At 47.3% G+C, this 20,279-nt stretch overlaps 1 protein-coding gene across 2 annotated transcripts in view; it reads right to left on the reverse strand.

Moving 5' to 3' along the window:
- Positions 1–11,708: 11,708 nt before the first annotated feature.
- LOC309364388 (uncharacterized protein) overlaps positions 11,709–20,279 on the reverse strand; it is a 128,158-nt gene continuing 119,587 nt past the window's right edge. For both annotated transcript variants that reach the window (XR_014165832.1, XR_014165833.1), the window contains exon 7: positions 11,709–11,721. The gene's annotated coding sequence lies outside the window, so the exon portion shown is untranslated. The remainder of the gene's footprint in view (positions 11,722–20,279) is intronic.

Below are 20,279 nucleotides of genomic sequence, written 5' to 3' on the forward strand. Positions count from 1 at the left end.
GCTGATCAGAAGGTCAGCGGTTCGAATCTCTGCGGTGGGTTGAGCTCCTGTTGCTCAGCCCCAGCTCCTGCCAACCTAGCAGTTCAAAAGCAGGCCAGAGTGCAAGTAGATAAATAGGTACCCCTCCAGTGGGAAGGTAAACAGCGTTTCCATGCCCTGCTCTGGTTTCCCAGAAGTGGCTTAGTCGTGCTGGCCACGTGACCCTGAAGCTGCCTGTGGATAAACGCCAGCTCCCTCAGCTAGTAAAGCGAGATGAGTGCCGCAACCTCAGAGTCATCCGCGATTGGACCTAATGGTCAGGGGTCCCTTTAATACATGGTTCTTCCTCTGTTCCTTTTATCCCTACCAACAACCCTGTGGGGTAGGCTAGTCTGAGAGGCCACCCGGTGGGGAATTCAATCCCTGGTCTCCCAAGGCCATAGTCCAGCACTTTAACCACTACACCACACTGCCTCTCACCACTGTCTAAAAAGTCGCAACATTGTCAAAGCAGAGATCAGAGTTCCTAGAAGGGAGATATTTTTTTCCATCCCAGCTGCCTGGTCTACAAGGGGTTAAAGATGAAGTGCAGGATTCCTAGAGAGGCAGGAAACTGGAGGAGCTCTTAGTCCTCCAAGCAAGCACCCCTCCTGCCTTGTGCATGGTACTTTTGCAGAAGAGAGGCTGCAGTGGTTGGATGTGTTATGTATTGAAGTTCTCACCCTGGCCACCAGGGGTATTGTGCATATAGTTTTCACTCAGGTCCACATCAGATAATTTAGGCAGGAAACCCTGGGATGTTGTTGTTGTTACAATGTTGACAGCTGGCTGCCTATAAAAGCGGGCCTGCTGAGCTACTTGCAGAAACCTCTGTGTCATCTGATATGTCCACCCACTATCTCACAGAATGCATGGAAGGAAGCAGGCAGGGAGGCTGGGGCCGGATCCTGCTCCAGCCCAGAGCAGCTTAGAGCAGGACCTGAGGTTCCCCCACCTCTGGCTCAGCCCCTTTGTGGTCCACGCTCCCTTGGCCAGCCTTTGCCTTGAAGCAGAACCTGGAAAGAATAGGAAAAGAGGCTGCAGGAGACAATCCCCAAACTGCCCCACTTGGGAGCTATGAAGACCCTCCTGGATGTAGACACCCTCAGCTCAGTTGCTAGTGCCAGAGATTCAGGCATTCCCACTACCAGGAGGCCAAGGTACCCCGAGAGGTTTGCAGCCGACTCCACCGCTTTTGCAGGGAGTGGCTGGAGCCAGAGCGACACACCGAGGCTCAGATCCTGGATCTGCTGGTCCTGGAGCAATTCCTGGCTGTCCTCCCCCCGGAGATGGAGAACTGGGTGAAGGATCAGGGAGCGGAGACCAGTTCCCAGGCGGTGGCCCTGGCCGAAGGTCTCTTCCTGAGCCGGGCAGAGGAGAAGCAGCAGCAGGTGAGACAGTTTCATCCTGGTAACTCCCAGATATCCGCGGTGGCTGGTGAATTCTGAGTGTAGTGTCTCTTAAAAGGCGAAAGTGGCTCTTGGGTGCAGCAGAAGGTTCTGGGCTCGATCTCCAGGAGGGGCTGGGAAATCGCCCTTGCCTGAAACCTGGAGCGGGTGTGGGTGTGTGGAATTGCATTTGCACATGTGGCAACAGATGGTAAACTTAAAGCCTCTACTATTAGAAAATTCTTCCATTTGTGATGCATATCTACAAGCAGTGCAATGTCCGCATTTGAAAAAACCTCCTGGAGCTGTGGTCAAGGTCTGGTGTGTAGATGTGTGTTGTAAGTCAGTGATCTGGTGCGTCATTTATCAAAGCAGGAAAAGAGCACACAGCCTGGAATATTCAATCTCACTGGGCAATAGACATATACCACTTGAATCATGGGAAAAGATTTTAAAATTCACAGCATGCAGTTCATGAAAATAAAATTCTATGAAGATGATGTACCGATGCTATTTCACTCCAGTAAGCTTGCTAAAATGTATAAAGATACCTCTAATTTATGCTGGAAATGTAAGGATATGGAAAGTCCTTTTTTTCTATTTTCATATGTCGTGGACATGTAAAAAAGTAAAGAGCTTCTGGGAAATTATAAAAAAGGAACTTAGAAAAATGTTTAAAATTACGTTTGTTAAAAAATCAGAGGCCTTTCTTATTAGGCGTAGTAGGAGAAAATATGCGGGTCTCCGTAAAAGGCGGATCTACACGGATCCTCGTGGATCCTCCACTTTTTAAAAAATAATTCCAACAAAAGCAATGTCAAATCACACCTAGAAGGCACGCCTACAAACTGGACTAGAAAAAACGTGGATCCAACACTTTGCCGCGCTGCAGCACCACAAAAACATGGATCCGAGGCACGGATCCTCATGAATTCATATGATTTTTATATTGAAACAAAATAAAAACACCATGCTACTGTAGACCACATCTTAGTCTGTAGGAGGAACCAAAAAAATCACGCATCCACTGTTTCGTGGTGCCGCAATGGCGCAAAAACATGGTTAAAAAACACGGATCCTCATGAATCCTAATGATTTTTGCACTAGATCAGCCCAAACTCACTGTCAAATAACACATCATGTCCAGGGGCAGAGCATCCACCACAGAAATCACGGGTCCATGGCTTCCTGGCCATACCGTGGTCCAAAAACGTGGTTTTCAAGAACAGATCCTCATGGATCCTCACACTTTTTGCATTGGGCAAACCCAAACTCACTGTCAAATCACTCATCATAGCCAGGGGGACAGCCTACACCACAGAAAACTCGGATCCACTCCTGCCTGGCCATACTGTGGCCCAAAAACGTGGTTCCGAAGCACAGATCCTAATGGATCCCCATGATTTTTGCACTAGATCAGCCGAAAGTCACCATCAGATCAAACATCATGGCCAGGAGCACAGCATGCAACACAAAAAACTCAGATCCACGGCTTCCTGGCCACTCCATGGCCCAAAAACGTGGTTTTCAAGCACGGATCCCCATGGATCCTCACGCTTTTTGCATTGGGCCAACCCAAACTCACTGTCAAATCACATATCATAGCCAGGGGAACAGCATCCACCACAAAAAACTCGGATCCACGCCTGCCTGGCCATACCGTGGCCCAAAAACGTGGTTTTGAAGCACGGATCCTCATGGATCCTCACACTTTTTTCATTGGGCCAACCCAAAGTCACCATCAGATCAAACATCATGTCCAGGGGCACAGCCTGCACCAGAAAATAACGGATCCACGGTTTCCTGGCGATACCGTGGCCCAAAACGTGATTTTGAAGCACGGATCCTCATGGATCCTCATGCTTTTTGCATTGGGCCAACCCAAACTCGCTGTCAAATCACATATCATAGCCAGGGGGACAGCATCCACCACAAAAATCACGGATCCACGGCTTCCTGGCCATACCGTGGCCCAAAAACATGGTTTTGAAGCACGGATCCTCATGGATCCTCATGCTTTTTGCATTGGGCCAACCCAAACTCACCGTCATATCACATATCATGGCCAGGGGCACAGCATCCACCACAAAATCACGGATCCACGGCTTCCTGGCCACTCCATGGCCAAAAAACGTGGTTTTCAAGCACGGATCCCCATGGATCCTCACGCTTTTTGCATTGGGCCAACCCAAACTCACCGTCAAATCACACATCATGTCCGGAGGCACAGCCTGCACCACAAACAACTCGGATCCACGGCTTCCTGGCCACTCCATGGCCCCAAAACGTGGTTTTCAAGCACGGATCCTCATGGATCCTCACGCTTTTTGCATTGGGCCAACCCAAACTCACTGTCAAATCACATATCATAGCCAGGGGAACAGCATCCACCACAAAAAACTCAGAACCATGCCTGCCTGGCCATACCGTGGCCCAAAAATGTGGTTTTCAAGCACGGATCCTCATGGATCCTCACGCTTTTTGCATTGGGCCAACCCAAAGTCACCATCAGATCAAACATCATGTCCAGGGGCACAGCCTGCACCAGAAAATAACGGATCCACGGTTTCCTGGCGATACCGTGGCCCAAAAACGTGGTTTTCAAGGACGGATCCTCATGGATCATCACACTTTTTGCATTAGATCAGCCCAAATTCTCCGTCAAATCACACATCATGGCCAGGGGCACAGTCTGCACCACAAAAAACTCAGATCCACGGCTTCCTGGCCATACCATAGCCCAAAAACGTGGTTTTGAAGCACGGATCCTCATGGATCCTCACGCTTTTTGCATTGGGCCAACCCAAACTCACCGTCAAATCACACATCATTCCCAGGGGCACAGCTTACACCAAAAAATACTCGGATCCACGGCTTCCTGGCCATACCGTGGCCCAGAAACGTGGTTTTGAAGCACGGATCCTCATGGATCCTCACACGTTTTGCATTGGGCCAACCCAAACGCACTGTTAAATCACACATCCTGTCCAGGGGCACAGCCTGCACGACGAAAATCACGGATCCAAGGCTTCCTGGCCACTCCGTGGCCCAAATATGTGGTTTTCAAGCACGGATCCTCATCTCACTGTCAAATCACATATCATAGCCAGGGGCACAGCATCCACCACAAAAAACTCGGATCCACGCCTGTCTGGACCATACCGTAGCCCAAAAACGTGGTTTTCAAGCACGGATCCCCATGGATCCTCACGCTTTTTGCATTGGGCCAACCCAAACTCACCGTCAAATCACACATCATGTCCGGAGGCACAGCCTGCACCACAAACAACTCGGATCCACGGCTTCCTGGCCACTCCATGGCCCCAAAACGTGGTTTTCAAGCACGGATCCTCATGGATCCTCACGCTTTTTGCATTGGGCCAACCCAAACTCACTGTCAAATCACATATCATAGCCAGGGGAACAGCATCCACCACAAAAAACTCAGATCCACGGTTTCCTGGCGATACCGTGGCCCAAAAACGTGGTTTTCAAGCACAGATCCTCATGGATCCTCACACTTTTTTCATTGGGCCAACCCAAAGTCACCATCAGATCAAACATCATGTCCAGGGGCACAGCCTGCACCAAAAAATCACAGATCCACGGTTTCCTGGCCATACCGTGGCCCAAAAACGTGGTTTTGAAGCACGGATCCTCATGGATCATCACACTTTTTGCACTAGATCAGCCCAAATTCACCGTCAAATCACACATCATGGCCAGGGGCACAGCATCCACCACAAAATAACGGATCCACGGCTTCCTGGCCATACCGTGGCCCAAAAACGTGGTTTTGAAGCACGGATCCTTATGGATCTTCACGCTCTTTGCATTGGGCCACCCCAAAATTACTGTCAAATCACACATCATGTCCAGGGGCACAGCATCCACCACATAAATCACGGATCCACGGCTTCCTGGCCATACCGTGGCCCAGAAACGTGGTTTTGAAGCACGGATCCTCATGGATCCTCACACTTTTTGCATTGGGCCAACCCAGACACACCGTTAAATCACACATCCTTTCCAGGGGCACAGCCTGCACGACGAAAATCACGGATCCAAGGCTTCCTGGCCACTCCGTGGCCCAAAAATGTGGTTTTCAAGCACGGATCCTCATGGATCCTCACGCTTTTTGCATTGCGCCACCCCAAACTCACCGTCAAATCACACATCATTCCCAGGGGACAGCCTGCACCACAAAAATCACGGATCCACGGCTTCCTGGCCATACCGTGGCCCAAAAACGTGGTTTTGAAGCACGGATCCTCATGGGTCCTCAAGCTTTTTGCACTAGATCAGACCAAACTCACTCTAAGGGGGTATGGGGTTGCTTGTGCGTAAAGCGCAAACTGCACCGAGCTGTGTAGTTTGGACAAAACTTTCACCCCAGGCTGGACAGTCAGTACACCGGGACGGTCTCAATCACTGGAAGAATCCGTCAGTGGGCGTTTCCTGAATTTCTTCCAACATAAGAGTTCTTTCACACCCAATCATCGTCTCCCTTCTCTGCGCGAAAGCTGTCTGCGCAGAGTGGGCGTCCCCAGAGGAGGGCCTGTGCTCTCCCCGCTGGTTTCACTGGCAGAGTCCTGGAGCCTTCTCTCCGCAGCTCCCTCGGACTCCCCTTTCTCCCTGGTGTCACCTCTATCTCCTTCCCCAGCGGAAGCGTCCTCTCTCCCTCTGCTGGTTCCCTCTCCAGCATCATCATTTGGGAGCCTCAGCGCCACCCTTGGCTCCGATGGCAGTTCCCTGACACTCACCATCAAATCACACATCATGGCCAGGGGCACAGCCTGCACCACAAAAATATAGGATCCACGGCTTCCTGGCCAAACGTGGTTTTGAAGCACGGAACCTCATGGATCCTCAAGCTTTTTGCATTGGGCCAACCCAAACTCACTGTTAAATCAGACATCATGTTCATGGGCACAGCCTGCACCAAAAAAAAAAAAAAACCCGGATCCACGGCTTCCTGGACACTCCATGGCCCAAAAACGTGGTTTTGAAGCACGGATCCTCATGGATCATCACACTTTTTGCATTGGGGAACCCCAAATTCACCCTTTATTCAAATATCTTGTACATAACTACAGATCTGACCACAAACATCATGGATCTACTGCTTCATGACCCTGGCCAAATGCTACCCTGGATATATTGGCCAATTTTTAGGTGGTTGTGCTGGGATGGAGGAAACGGAGTCGGCTGAATCTCTATCCATTAAAGATGGGCGTCCAATGGCTGGGCCAGAATAATTTCAGTTTGGTTTGCCAGCTCCCAGCTCTTCATGTGGTGCAATAGTCACCTGTAGCTGCCATCAGGAGTCCCGGTGTGATCTTGGATGCTTCTGTCTCTATGGAGGCATTGGTCACAAATTTAGCCAAACTGGAATTTTTGAATCTATGTCAGGTTAGGCGATCGGTACTGTACCTGTCCCTTTCCAACCTAGCCATGGTGATCCATGCAGTAGTCACCTGCAGACTAGACTACTTTAACTTGCATTACACCTGAGCCGGGGAGGGCAGGGTATAAATGCGAGAGAGAGAGAGAGAGAGAGAGAGAGAGAGAGAGAGAGAGAGAGAGAGAGAGATAGATAGATAGATTTAGGCTACCCTTGATATCTAGAAACTCCAAATGGTCTAAAATGCAGATGCATGAGTTCTTACTTGGACTTTGTGGAGAGCCCTCATTCAGTTGGTTGTTCATCAGCTGGATTGGCTCCAGTTGGAGTATCGAATCAGGTTCAATGTTTTTGTGCTAATCTTTAAAGCTCTAAACAGTCTGTGACCTTTCTTATCTGTGGGAATTATCTTCCAATACAACCCCCATGAGTGTGACGCTCATCTAACAGCAACCTACTGGTGGTCCCTGGCCCAAAACATATCCAGCTGTCCTCAACCAGAGCCAGAGCCTTTTTGGTGGAATGCTTTGTCTAATGAGACCAGGGCTCAGTGCAATCTATCTCGGTTCTCTCACTTGTCATGGTGAGTGGGCTTGCACATTCCTATGACCCTTGTGAGCGAAGCCGTTGGGAATCTCGTACTCCCAGCAGGGTCACCCAAGGTGGTAAGGTCAAAGAAAACTAAGTATGCTCAGAGTCCTGTAGTGATTTCATGCTCTTTATTGCAGCTTGTAAAACAGTGATTGAATTTCCCCCCAAACCTCAGGCTTTTATATACATTATTTACACAATGAATCCCGTCTGACTGGCTGATTCTGCTTCCCTCCAGGAGCCTGATTGATCTTTTCCTGCAAGCCAATCAGTTCTTGCGTTCTAGGATCCTACTTGCCTATTGTTCTAGGATCCAAGCTTAGTACATAACAGGGAAGGAGCTAGACAAAGAATGATCCAAGAAGTCCTCAACGGCAGAACAGGCGGGTGATAACAAGCAGTGTGTTACAACGGTTCTGAAGGCGGATGAAGGCTGCAGCAGATAGGATCCACCAGTTTGTCGTGAGTACTCATGCCATCAGAACAGAGCCCTACTGCGAAGGCTGTGCGTTGGTCAGTGTGCACTGATCCACACACATAAAACAAATTCACGCACAGGCATCTCCCAAAAACCCAACCCAAGCCCCCCAAACCCTCCCCCCATGGTGATCACTAAATGGCTACGGGGGCAGGAATGTGAAGCCCCTAGTCATGAACCGACACATGGACAGTCAGTCGTTCTGACTCAAGGAATGAGGCAGTTGAGCAGCCGAGCAGCTGTATCCATGACTGAGAGCCCTTTTTAGGATCTACTATGCTCACCCCGAAAAGGGGAAGGGGCTGGAAACGGTGCCCTAAACATAGTATGCCTCCCTTTTTCCCTGACTGGATTACGGCGCCTGGGTGGAATCTCTTTTCCCATAGTTTGAATCCATTATTCTGCATCCTAGTCTCTAGAACAGCAGAAAACAAGCTTGCTCCCTCTTCAACATGACATCCCTTCAAATATTTAAAAATGGCTATCATGTCACTCCTTAATCTTCTCTTCTCTAGATTAAACAAATCCAGCTCCCTAAGTCTCTCCTCATAGGGCTTGGATTCCAGACCTTTTACATTTTGGTCACCCTCCTCTGGACATGCTCCAGTTTGACAATATCCTTCTTTAACTGTGGTGCCCAGAACTGGACACAGTATTTCAGGTGTGGTCTGACCAACCAGAATAGTGTGGTAGCATTCCTTCACTTGATCTAGACACTATACTCCTATTGATGCAGCCCAGAATCGCATTGGCATTCTTAGCTGCCACATCAGACTGTTGACTCATATTCAGCTTGTGGTCGACTAAGACTCCCAGATCCCTTTCACAGGTACTGTTGTCAAGCCAAGTGTCCCCCACCTGTGCATTTCATTTTTTCTATCCAGGTGGAGTACCTTACATTTCTCCCTATTGAACTCCATATTATTGGTTTTGGCCCAGCTCTCTAGGCTATTCAGGTCATTTTGAATTCTGACTCTGTCCTCTGGTGTATTAGCAACCCCTCCCAGCTTGCAGTCATTTGCAAATTTGATTAGCACACCCTCTATTCCATCATCCAAATCATTTATAAAAATATTGAATAGCACCAGGCCCAGGACAGAACCTTGTGGAACCCCAATAGTCATTTTTTTTCAAGGATGAAGGGGAGCCACTGATGAGCACTCTTTGGGTTCAGCCCGTCAACCAATTAAAAATCCACCTAACAGTAGCTTTGTCTAGCCCACATTTTACTAGCTTTTTTGCAATAATATTATGGGGGACCTTTTCAAAGGCCTTACTGAAGTCAAGGTAAGCTGGTACAAGGGAAAGCAGGATTGTAATTACCATAAAAATTACTGATCACTTTGGATCAGCAGTCTCAACCTAACCCGCTATGTGGGGAGAGACACGTATTCCTTTGGAAGGCAAGTGGAATACAGTGTGATATATTGACAGCTGTTTTAAAAGATGTAACTGTAACTTTAAATCCAGTATCAGAAAAAAATAAAAATAGATGGTCCCTGTGTGGATAGTCATGTTTGCATGATGGGGCCACCTCCAGTGACCATGTGGCCTGATATAAGAGGGTTCTAAAATCAGTCCTGAAAGTAGACTGATTGAGAATGACACACGCATAGCTTTTGCTCTTCCATTAACAGGGTGAGCTGAAGCAAATTCTTTGGGCTTAGCAATATTTCCTACAGCATTCTTGCTGAAGGGCATTGGAGAGTTAGGTGAGGGTCACTTTTCTGTTTTTCCATCAAGCCCCCAGACAAGAATGCTACAGCATCAGCCCCAAACACTCAGTCTCATAACAAAAAATACTCAACGGGGTTAGGGCTGAGGGTAGGGGAAGTACAATTATGATCTTTCCAGTCCTCTAGAAGCTGACCCTTTTGGTCATTTTGGTCATGGAGCCAAATATCTGTTCCCAAGTTTAAAGATCTAAACAAGTAAAGAACAAGCTTGCCCTTTACATGCAAAAGCCCTGAAATTCAGCCCATTGGGCAACGGATCATGGGGCTGGGAGGAGGGAGGTAAGGACTAGCACCTTCTCTGCCCTCCAACTCCCACAGCTACACCTGAAAGTTTTGTGAGGGAGTTCTATTTGAGAAGCTGAATGTTTATAAAGGCACTTAGCCAATTTCTGCCATGGAAATTCTGAACAGAAACACTCTGCAGGTTCAGCCCCCAAAAGAAACTGCTCTATGGTCTCTGTGTTGGGAAATGGGAAAGGATCTTGCTCATCACCAACCTTCCCTCCACAAATCAGTATCACTATGAGGCTGAACTGAACAGCTTGCTCCAGAGTTTTAAGAGATACGTTTCTGTGGTGTAGTGGTTAAGAGCAGTGGACTCTAATCTGGTGAGCTGGGTTCGCTTCCCCGCTCCTCCACATGCAGGCTGCTGGGTGACCTTAGGCCAGTCACACTTCTCTCTGAACTCTCTCAGCCCCACCTACCACACAAGGTGTCTGTTGTGGGGGTGGAAGGGAAAGGAGATTTTTAGCCACTTTGAGACTCCTTCAAGTAGAGAAAAGCAGGATATAAAAACCAACTCCATGAATAAGAATTCGATGGAAAAGGACCATCCCTGCCATGATGATGAAAACTATATGTTTGGATTTTGCTGTATTATACCAACCTGTGGAATATGACAGTTTGCAGTTTCAAAATCTATTTGGCCACAGTGGATTGACAGTCTGGACACACGAAAACCTCTGGAAGATCTTTTGAATCAATGCCTATGCGAAAGCAGTGGTACCAGTCCTTGCAGTTTCCTTCACAGTAAACCATAGTTAGGTCACCACTGGGCCTCCTGCACTCTTCCTTCAAGAAACATAGTGACCAGCAGCCTTCAAACAAGGAAGGTAACATATCTGAGCAATAGGTTAGTGGGCATGATCGAGACACAGTAATGTGACTCTCTTTCAATATTTGTCTCTTCTTGGGAGGTACAGCATCAATTTCCACTTGAAAATATTTGTCTTGTCCTTCAAAATAGGTTTTCCCACAGTACTGTATTATTTCTTTTGCAAGCCAGGGTCTAGTGGCAGCCATATCCTTTTGTATGAACTGTAATTGGGCAGCAGAAGCAATCAGATGGGCAATGGTACATGTGAAAGGACTGTAGTCACTGGAATTACCTTGCCTGGGTATATCAGTTGGTGTAAAAAATGACCAGTCCACAAAACTATAGGGATATTTTGAATCCATCTCATACAGACATGCAAAGAAGGATGTTATTGCATCAATCACAGAGTGGTTCAACAGAGTGGTTCAATCCGTGTTTGGAATCTAGATAGAGCATGGTCTTCCTTTTAAAAATGATTACTTTCAGTATCCAGTGGACTTCTCTGTCATCTACTGAAACAATCAAAACATCTTTCTTTAGCACTCCAAATCTCAAACAGTTCTTCAGAGCTTGCACTGGCAATCTTTGACATATCTGCATGAAGTGGCAAGTACGGTAAGTGGGAAAATTGTTCCATTGTGACCCATGATCACCCTGGAGGCAAGAAAGGCATCTATTATGCGATCATTTATCCAGTTTGATCCTTTCAGTGTGGTTATGTCATAGTCATACACACAGATGTTGCCAACTGAACCCACAAGTCCCATGGTTTGTAGACTGAGTGTGGGGAAGGTACAGTTGTGCCATGGGGGAACTGATGTACAAATCAGAGATTTGTCCAAACACTTCTCACTTTGTGTTGAGAATATGGGGCTGCTATCAAAAGAATCAATATTGGTCACTGTCAAATCCTCTTCCCACTTTGTGGAGTGGAGGTCATCTGAGGTTGAGTGCTTTCCAGGTGTCTCATAGTCAGTTGGTGATCTTAAGGAGTCCAACCCCTCAGCAGCCTGCACTGAATCAGATGCTGGAGCTACTGTTATCTTTTCCTGCAGTCTGGGGAACTTTCTTCCTGATCTACTCTTCTGTCTTTTATTTCATTTCAACTGTGTGAGCTGCAACTGGCAAGGCTTCCTTAGTTCTGGTGGCATGCCGATACATTTTGTGGCAGCTATAATATGGTAACAAGTCCTGGATGATGAGTGTGCACACAATGTCCTGTACGGACTGTGCATGCATGGCAGCCCATATGGTTGCCAGGAGAGCGGCTGCCCATACAGCCTGTACGGCCGCCGTGAGAGGGGCTGCCTGTATGGACGCTACACGAGCAGCAGCCTGTACAGTCGCTGTGAGATCAGCTGCCCGTACTGCCCATACAGTCGCTGCGAGAGGGGCTGCCTGTACAGTTGCCGCAAGAGCGGCAGCCCACACAGACACCACACAAGCGGCAGCCAGTACAGCAACCGTACTGTCACCCTCCCCCCAGCATGGCACCCTGGGGCACCATCACCCCGCTGCCCCTTCGTATGCCCCTGCAGTCAATCAAATGTACTATAAACAATCTGAAGTCATGCTGGGCACAATTCACCACTAATCCTGTTCTTTTTCTAAAAACACGTGGTGGACTCCAGGAAAGCTGTCAGCAGGCACCATGATGCCCATGGGCACCACGTTGGAACCCCCCTATTTCAAAGTTTGCACTGACAAAATCTGTTGGCAAGAAAACTTGCAGTTAAACCTCCATTTATAATTACCACCCCCGCAAAGCAACCAACTTTTGTCCCAAAACCATTTGTAGCTGAATTGACGCAAGACATGTGATTGTTTTTCATGGTTACTTTGGTGGTCTCCACCAGGTTGGTTTGATAATTTACATTCACAGGTAAGATCATCACAATCTCTGCCTTGGATATTCTTGAGGTTTAGCAGCATCAAAAATTTCCAGGTGCAGTTCTTCACAGTGGAAGCTATGGATATGAATGTCATTTTAATTCAATGTTCTTGGTAATGCAGAACCATTTCAGATAGTGTTTGTATGAATATGGGGTGACCCAGAAAACTGTGGAGCCGTAAATTTATATATATATATATATATATATATATATATATATATATATATATATATGCAGGTTTTGGTGTCCTCGGGTGTCTTCCCGTGTAAAAGTTGGGGTGTCTGGGCGACGTTTCGACGAGGTCTCACTCGTCATCTTCAGGCTGGTGCTTTCGGCTTCTTGTTACTGGAACAGAGCAGGATCTCAGTGTTTGAGTTCCTATAAATACTGTTGAGGGGGTGTGGTGTATAGCCTCCAATGTTCTGGGCAGAGAGGAAGTTCCCAGGCTAGTGTGCCTTTTCTTCTTTTGTTCCTTAATTACTTGAGGGATATCTTGAGTGATTTCTTGAGTGATATCCTGAGTACCACTTAGGTGGGTCATTAGGTGTGGATTAGTTGCTAAAGTCTTTGTGTCTTGACCTCTTGAACTTTGTGAAGAGTTTTTCTGAGAAGATGGCTGTACTGCACTTAGTTGTGCTCTGGCTTGGCTTCGTGTATAGGGGCGAGCTGTGGTTTTGTGGCCTGTGTCAGCCAGATCTGTGTAGGGATTGCAGGGGGGTGCAGCATCCGGAGGTGCCACCATGGTTTGGCTACTGGATGGTGTCTGTAATTTATCTGTGGAGAGGGTCTGGGTTTGGGTCTGGTGTGGTTGATTGGTGATGGCGTTCTGTGTGCCTCTGGATCTGGTGTCAGTTTTTGTGGGGAGGGCTAATTTCCAGATATCTGGCAAGCGGGATGTGTCGTCACGCTTGTTCATGTTGTGAGGGTGTTTCTCTATCTCGATGGCTTCCATGATTATTCTCTTGTGGTGATGTTCCATGTTAAAGAGCAATTTGGAATCTGCAAAATTAATTTCGTGTCCTGTTTCTTTCATGTGTTGGAAAAGAGAGGAAGTTTTTTCTTCTTTTTTGACGGCATTCTTGTGTTCTGCGATACGTGCATTTATTCGTCTGTTTGTTTGTCCAATGTACGTGGCTGGGCAGACTTTGCAGGGTATTTCATAGACCCCTTGGTTTTCCAACTGGATTTTATCCTTGGGGTTTCTGAGGATATTGGCTATTTTTTGGTTGGTGCAAAAGGCTGTTTTGATATTGTGTTTATGGAGGATTTTGCTAATTTTATCTGTAGTGCCCTTGATATAAGGAAGGAGGGCCATGCCATTGTTTTCTTCTGTGTCTTGGTTTTTGGGGGGTGTTTCTTTTTGGATTAGCTTCGTAACCCTGTTTTGCTGGTATCCATTGGCAATTAACACATTTGAGAGATTCTGTAACTCAGTTGTCAAGTGGTCTTTGTCAGCCAGGCGTTTGGTTCTGGAGATGAGAGTCTTGGCTACGGAGTTTATTTGTGCAGGGTGGTGGTGTGATTGTGCATGTAAGTAGCGGTTGGTGTGTGTTTTTTTCCGGTAGATAGTGTGTCCTAGGGAGCCATCAGGTTTTTTGTAGATTAGGACGTCAAGGAAGGGAAGTTGGTTGTTGGCTTCTATTTCCATAGTGAATTGTATTTTGGGGTGTAGGCTGTTGAGATGTGTGAGGAAGCTATCCAGTTTTTCCTTCCCGTGTGGCCAAATTACAAAGGTGTCGTCAACATATCTGAGCCAAAGTTTGGGTTTGTGTTCTGACTTGTCTAAAGCATTGGTTTCAAAGTGTTCCATGTACAGGTTTGCGATGACCGGTGAGAGGGGTGATCCCATAGGTGCTCCTTCTATCTGTTTGTATCTTTGTCCATTATGGATGAAGTACGTGTTGGTTAGGCAGTGGTTGGTCAGGTCCAAGATGTATTCGGGGGGATTGTATTTGTTTTGAATGGCTGTCAAGGCTTCATTAATGGGCACTTGTGTGAAGAGAGATACAACATCGAAGCTCACAAGTAGGTCATTAGGATGTAGGTTTTGCTTCTTTATTGTTTCTATGAACTGGAAGGAGTTTGGAACGTGTGAAGAGATGGATTCTGCATAGGGCTGAAGTTGCTTGGCGAGAAATTTAGCGAGATTTTGTAGAGGTGAGCCTATGGAGCTGACTATTGGTCTGAGTGGTGTTCCTTCTTTGTGTATCTTGGGGAGGCCGTAGAGTTTGGGGCATCTGGATGATTTTTCTCTGGGGATGATTCTTAGCTGGATTTCTTCACTGATAGGAGAGGCTTTTATTTTGGATTTGGTGGTTTTTTCCAGATAGGTGGTGGGATCTGTTTTTATAGGTTGGTAGGTAGGATCTTGGAGTAGATTTGATAGTTTTGCTTGGTAGTCCGATGTGTTCATCACAACAGTGGCATTACCTTTGTCTGCTGGGAGAATGATTATGTTGTTGTCTTTCCTCAGGTTGGTGAGTGCTTTCTGTTCTTCTTTGTGTAAATTGCTTCTGGGTGGTTTGCTGGAGCAGAGGATGTTGGTGACTTCAAGTCTGATTTTATTGGCTTCATCTGGGTTGATTTTGGTTAGGCTAGCTTCGACTCCGCATATGATGTTTTCCGTGGGGATGCGTCTCGGAAACGGAGACCTCACATAAGACAGACACACACACCAACAAACTCCACAAACTAGAGAAACGCCAGAAGCCCAGCCACCCTCCACAACAACCCATGAAACAAACAGTACATAACATATCAGACAGGATCCTCACCACAACTGAAACCAAAGTACTCTCCAAAGGTTTCAACTTTGCAGTCGCCCCGAGACGCATCCCCACGGAAAACATCATATGCGGAGTCGAAGCTAGCCTAACCAAAATCAACCCAGATGAAGCCAATAAAATCAGACTTGAAGTCACCAACATCCTCTGCTCCAGCAAACCACCCAGAAGCAATTTACACAAAGAAGAACAGAAAGCACTCACCAACCTGAGGAAAGACAACAACATAATCATTCTCCCAGCAGACAAAGGTAATGCCACTGTTGTGATGAACACATCGGACTACCAAGCAAAACTATCAAATCTACTCCAAGATCCTACCTACCAACCTATAAAAACAGATCCCACCACCTATCTGGAAAAAACCACCAAATCCAAAATAAAAGCCTCTCCTATCAGTGAAGAAATCCAGCTAAGAATCATCCCCAGAGAAAAATCATCCAGATGCCCCAAACTCTACGGCCTCCCCAAGATACACAAAGAAGGAACACCACTCAGACCAATAGTCAGCTCCATAGGCTCACCTCTACAAAATCTCGCTAAATTTCTCGCCAAGCAACTTCAGCCCTATGCAGAATCCATCTCTTCACACGTTCCAAACTCCTTCCAGTTCATAGAAACAATAAAGAAGCAAAACCTACATCCTAATGACCTACTTGTGAGCTTCGATGTTGTATCTCTCTTCACACAAGTGCCCATTAATGAAGCCTTGACAGCCATTCAAAACAAATACAATCCCCCCGAATACATCTTGGACCTGACCAACCACTGCCTAACCAACACGTACTTCATCCATAATGGACAAAGATACAAACAGATAGGAGCACCTATGGGATCACCCCTCTCACCGGTCATCGCAAACCTGTACATGGAACACTTTGAAACCAATGCTTTAGACAAGTCAGAACACAAACCCAAACTTTGGCTCAGATATGTTGACGACACCTTTGTAATTTGGCCACACGGGAAGGAAAAACTGGATAGCTTCCTCACACATCTCAACAGCCTACACCCCAAAATACAATTCACTATGGAAATAGAAGCCAACAACCAACTTCCCTTCCTTGACGTCCTAATCTACAAAAAACCTGATGGCTCCCTAGGACACACTATCTACCGGAAAAAAACACACACCAACCGCTACTTACATGCACAATCACACCACCACCCTGCACAAATAAACTCCGTAGCCAAGACTCTCATCTCCAGAACCAAACGCCTGGCTGACAAAGACCACTTGACAACTGAGTTACAGAATCTCTCAAATGTGTTAATTGCCAATGGATACCAGCAAAACAGGGTTACGAAGCTAATCCAAAAAGAAACACCCCCCAAAAACCAAGACACAGAAGAAAACAATGGCATGGCCCTCCTTCCTTATATCAAGGGCACTACAGATAAAATTAGCAAAATCCTCCATAAACACAATATCAAAACAGCCTTTTGCACCAACCAAAAAATAGCCAATATCCTCAGAAACCCCAAGGATAAAATCCAGTTGGAAAACCAAGGGGTCTATGAAATACCCTGCAAAGTCTGCCCAGCCACGTACATTGGACAAACAAACAGACGAATAAATGCACGTATCGCAGAACACAAGAATGCCGTCAAAAAAGAAGAAAAAACTTCCTCTCTTTTCCAACACATGAAAGAAACAGGACACGAAATTAATTTTGCAGATTCCAAATTGCTCTTTAACATGGAACATCACCACAAGAGAATAATCATGGAAGCCATCGAGATAGAGAAACACCCTCACAACATGAACAAGCGTGACGACACATCCCGCTTGCCAGACATCTGGAAATTAGCCCTCCCCACAAAAACTGACACCAGATCCAGAGGCACACAGAACGCCATCACCAATCAACCACACCAGACCCAAACCCAGACCCTCTCCACAGATAAATTACAGACACCATCCAGTAGCCAAACCATGGTGGCACCTCCGGATGCTGCACCCCCCTGCAATCCCTACACAGATCTGGCTGACACAGGCCACAAAACCACAGCTCGCCCCTATACACGAAGCCAAGCCAGAGCACAACTAAGTGCAGTACAGCCATCTTCTCAGAAAAACTCTTCACAAAGTTCAAGAGGTCAAGACACAAAGACTTTAGCAACTAATCCACACCTAATGACCCACCTAAGTGGTACTCAGGATATCACTCAAGAAATCACTCAAGATATCCCTCAAGTAATTAAGGAACAAAAGAAGAAAAGGCACACTAGCCTGGGAACTTCCTCTCTGCCCAGAACATTGGAGGCTATACACCACACCCCCTCAACAGTATTTATAGGAACTCAAACACTGAGATCCTGCTCTGTTCCAGTAACAAGAAGCCGAAAGCACCAGCCTGAAGATGACGAGTGAGACCTCGTCGAAACGTCGCCCAGACACCCCAACTTTTACACGGGAAGACACCCGAGGACACCAAAACCTGCATTCCTGTACCCGTGAAAATCTACGAAAGCAAATATATATATATATATATACACACACACCGGTATATTCAATTTTATAAGGATAGGGAAGTACAGAAAGGGAAAAGGGGGAGGGGATAGATAGATAGATTGATTAGAAAATTAAAAGACCTATAAAGAATATCAAATCCTACAAAGTACTACTACTACTATACTACTACTATATTTGTACCCTGCCCATCTGGCTGGGTTTCCCCAGCCACTCTGGGTGGCTTCCAAAAAAATGAAATAAAAATACATTAAAAAGTCACACATTAAAAACATCCCTAAACAGGGCTACCGTCAGATGTCTTCTAAATGTCAGGTAGTTGTTTATCTCTTTGACATCTAATGGGAGGGCGTTCCACAGGGCGGGAACCACTACCGAGAAGGCCCTCTGCCTGGTTCCTTGTCGCTTTGCTTCTTGCAGTGAGGGAACCACCAGAAGGCCCTTGGTGCTGGACATCAGTGTCTGGGCAGAATGATGGGCGTGGAGATGCTCCTTCAGGTTTACTGGGCCGAGGCCATTTAGGGCTTTAAAGGTCAGCACCAAAACTTTGAATTGTGCTTGGAAATGTACTGGGAGCCAATGTAAGTCTTTCAGGACATGTGTTATATGTTCTTGGTGGCCACTCTCAGTCACCAGACTAGCTGCCGCGTTCTGGATTTGTTGTAGTTTCCTGGTCACCTTCAAAGGTAGCCCCATGTAGAGCACATTCAGTAGTCCAAGCGGAAGATAACAAGAGCATGCACCACTCTAGTGAGTCAGTCTCCGGGCAGGTAGGGTCTCAGCCTGCGTACCAGATGGAGCTGGTAGACAGCTGCCCTGGATACAGAATTGACCTGTGCATCTATGGACAGCTGTGAGTCCAAAATGACTCCCAGGCTGCACACCTGGTCCTTCAGGGGCACAGTTACCCCATTCAGGACCAGGGAGTCCTTCACACCAGCCCACCCCCTGTCCCCCAAGAACAGAACTTCCATATTGTCAGGATTCAACCTCAATCCATTAGCTGCCATCCATCCTCCAACCGCCTCCAAGCACTCACACAGGACCTTCACCGCCTTCACTGGTTCTGAGTTGAAAGAGAGGTAGAGCTGGGTATCATCCGCATATTAATGGACACCAAGCCCAAACCCCCTGATGATCTCTCCCAGCAGCTTCATGTAGATGTTAAAAAGCATGGAGGGGAGGACGGAACCCCGAGGCACCCCACAAGTAAGTCTGAACACTCATCCCCCACCACCACTTTCTGGATACAGCCCAGGAGGAAGGAGCAGAACCACTGTATAACAGTGCCCTCAGCCCCCAGCTCCTCTAGACGGTCCAGAAGGATGTTTTGATCGATTGTATCAAAAGCCGCTGAGAGATCCAGCAGAACTAGGAAACAGCTCTCACCTTTGTCCCTAGCCCCCCGGAGATCATCAACCAGTGTGACCAAGGCAGTTTCAGTCCCATGGTGAGGCCTGAATCCCAATTGGAAGGGATCCAAATGGTCTGCATCCTCCAGGCGTGCCTGGAGTTGTTCAGCAACCCCCCTCTCAATCACCTTGCCCAAGAATGGAAGATTTGAGGCTGAGCGATAGTTGGCCATACTGGCCGGGTCTAAAGATGTTTTTTTAAGAAGCGGTTTAATGACCACCTCTTTCAGCAGGTCTGGGAATGCCCCCTCACAGAGGGAAGCATTCACCACCCCGCAGAGCCCATCGCCCAGCCCTTCCCGGCTTGCTTTTATTAGCCAGGATGGGCAAGGATCAAAGAGACAGGTGGTTGGTTTCACGCATCCAAGCAACCTGCCCACATTCTCGGGAGTAACGGATTGAAATTCGTTCCATGCAACTTGACCAGACAGGGCTCTAGCACTCTCCTGCCCCGACCCTGCTACCTCCTTCCGAATATTAGCAACTTTATCTGCATAGAAATTTGAAAAATCGTTGCAGGAGATCTTGGGGTCTTTACAAGGCCCCAGTGGTAAAGGTGGTTCCGTTAAATTGCAAACCACCTGAAAGAGTCTCCTGCTACTATTTTCTACAGATGCAATAGAGGCGGTGAAGAAAGTCTTCTTCGCCGTTGCTATCGCCACTTCGTAGGCCCGACATTGAGCTCTAACCTGTGTCCGGTCCAATTCAGAATGAGTTTTCTGCCACCGGCGCTCTAGCCGTCTCAGCAATTGTTTCCTCACCCTCAGCTCCAAAGAAAACCACGGGGCTGTCCGGGCTCCATGCAGTCGGAGAGGGCGCTTCAGAGCCAGACAGTCGATAGCCCTGGTTAACTCCGCATTCCAGTGGGCCACCAGGGAATCAGCTGAAAGGCCATCAACATGGGATAAAGCATCCCCTACCACTCTCTGGAAACCATTTGGATCCATTAAGTGGCAGGGGCGGACCATCCGCATTGGTCCCACCTCCCTGCAGAGGAGAAGGGTCACG

The sequence above is a fragment of the Podarcis melisellensis genome (assembly GCF_964234715.1).
Source record: "Podarcis melisellensis genome assembly, chromosome: 2".
In the NCBI taxonomy this organism is placed as follows: domain Eukaryota; kingdom Metazoa; phylum Chordata; class Lepidosauria; order Squamata; family Lacertidae; genus Podarcis; species Podarcis melisellensis.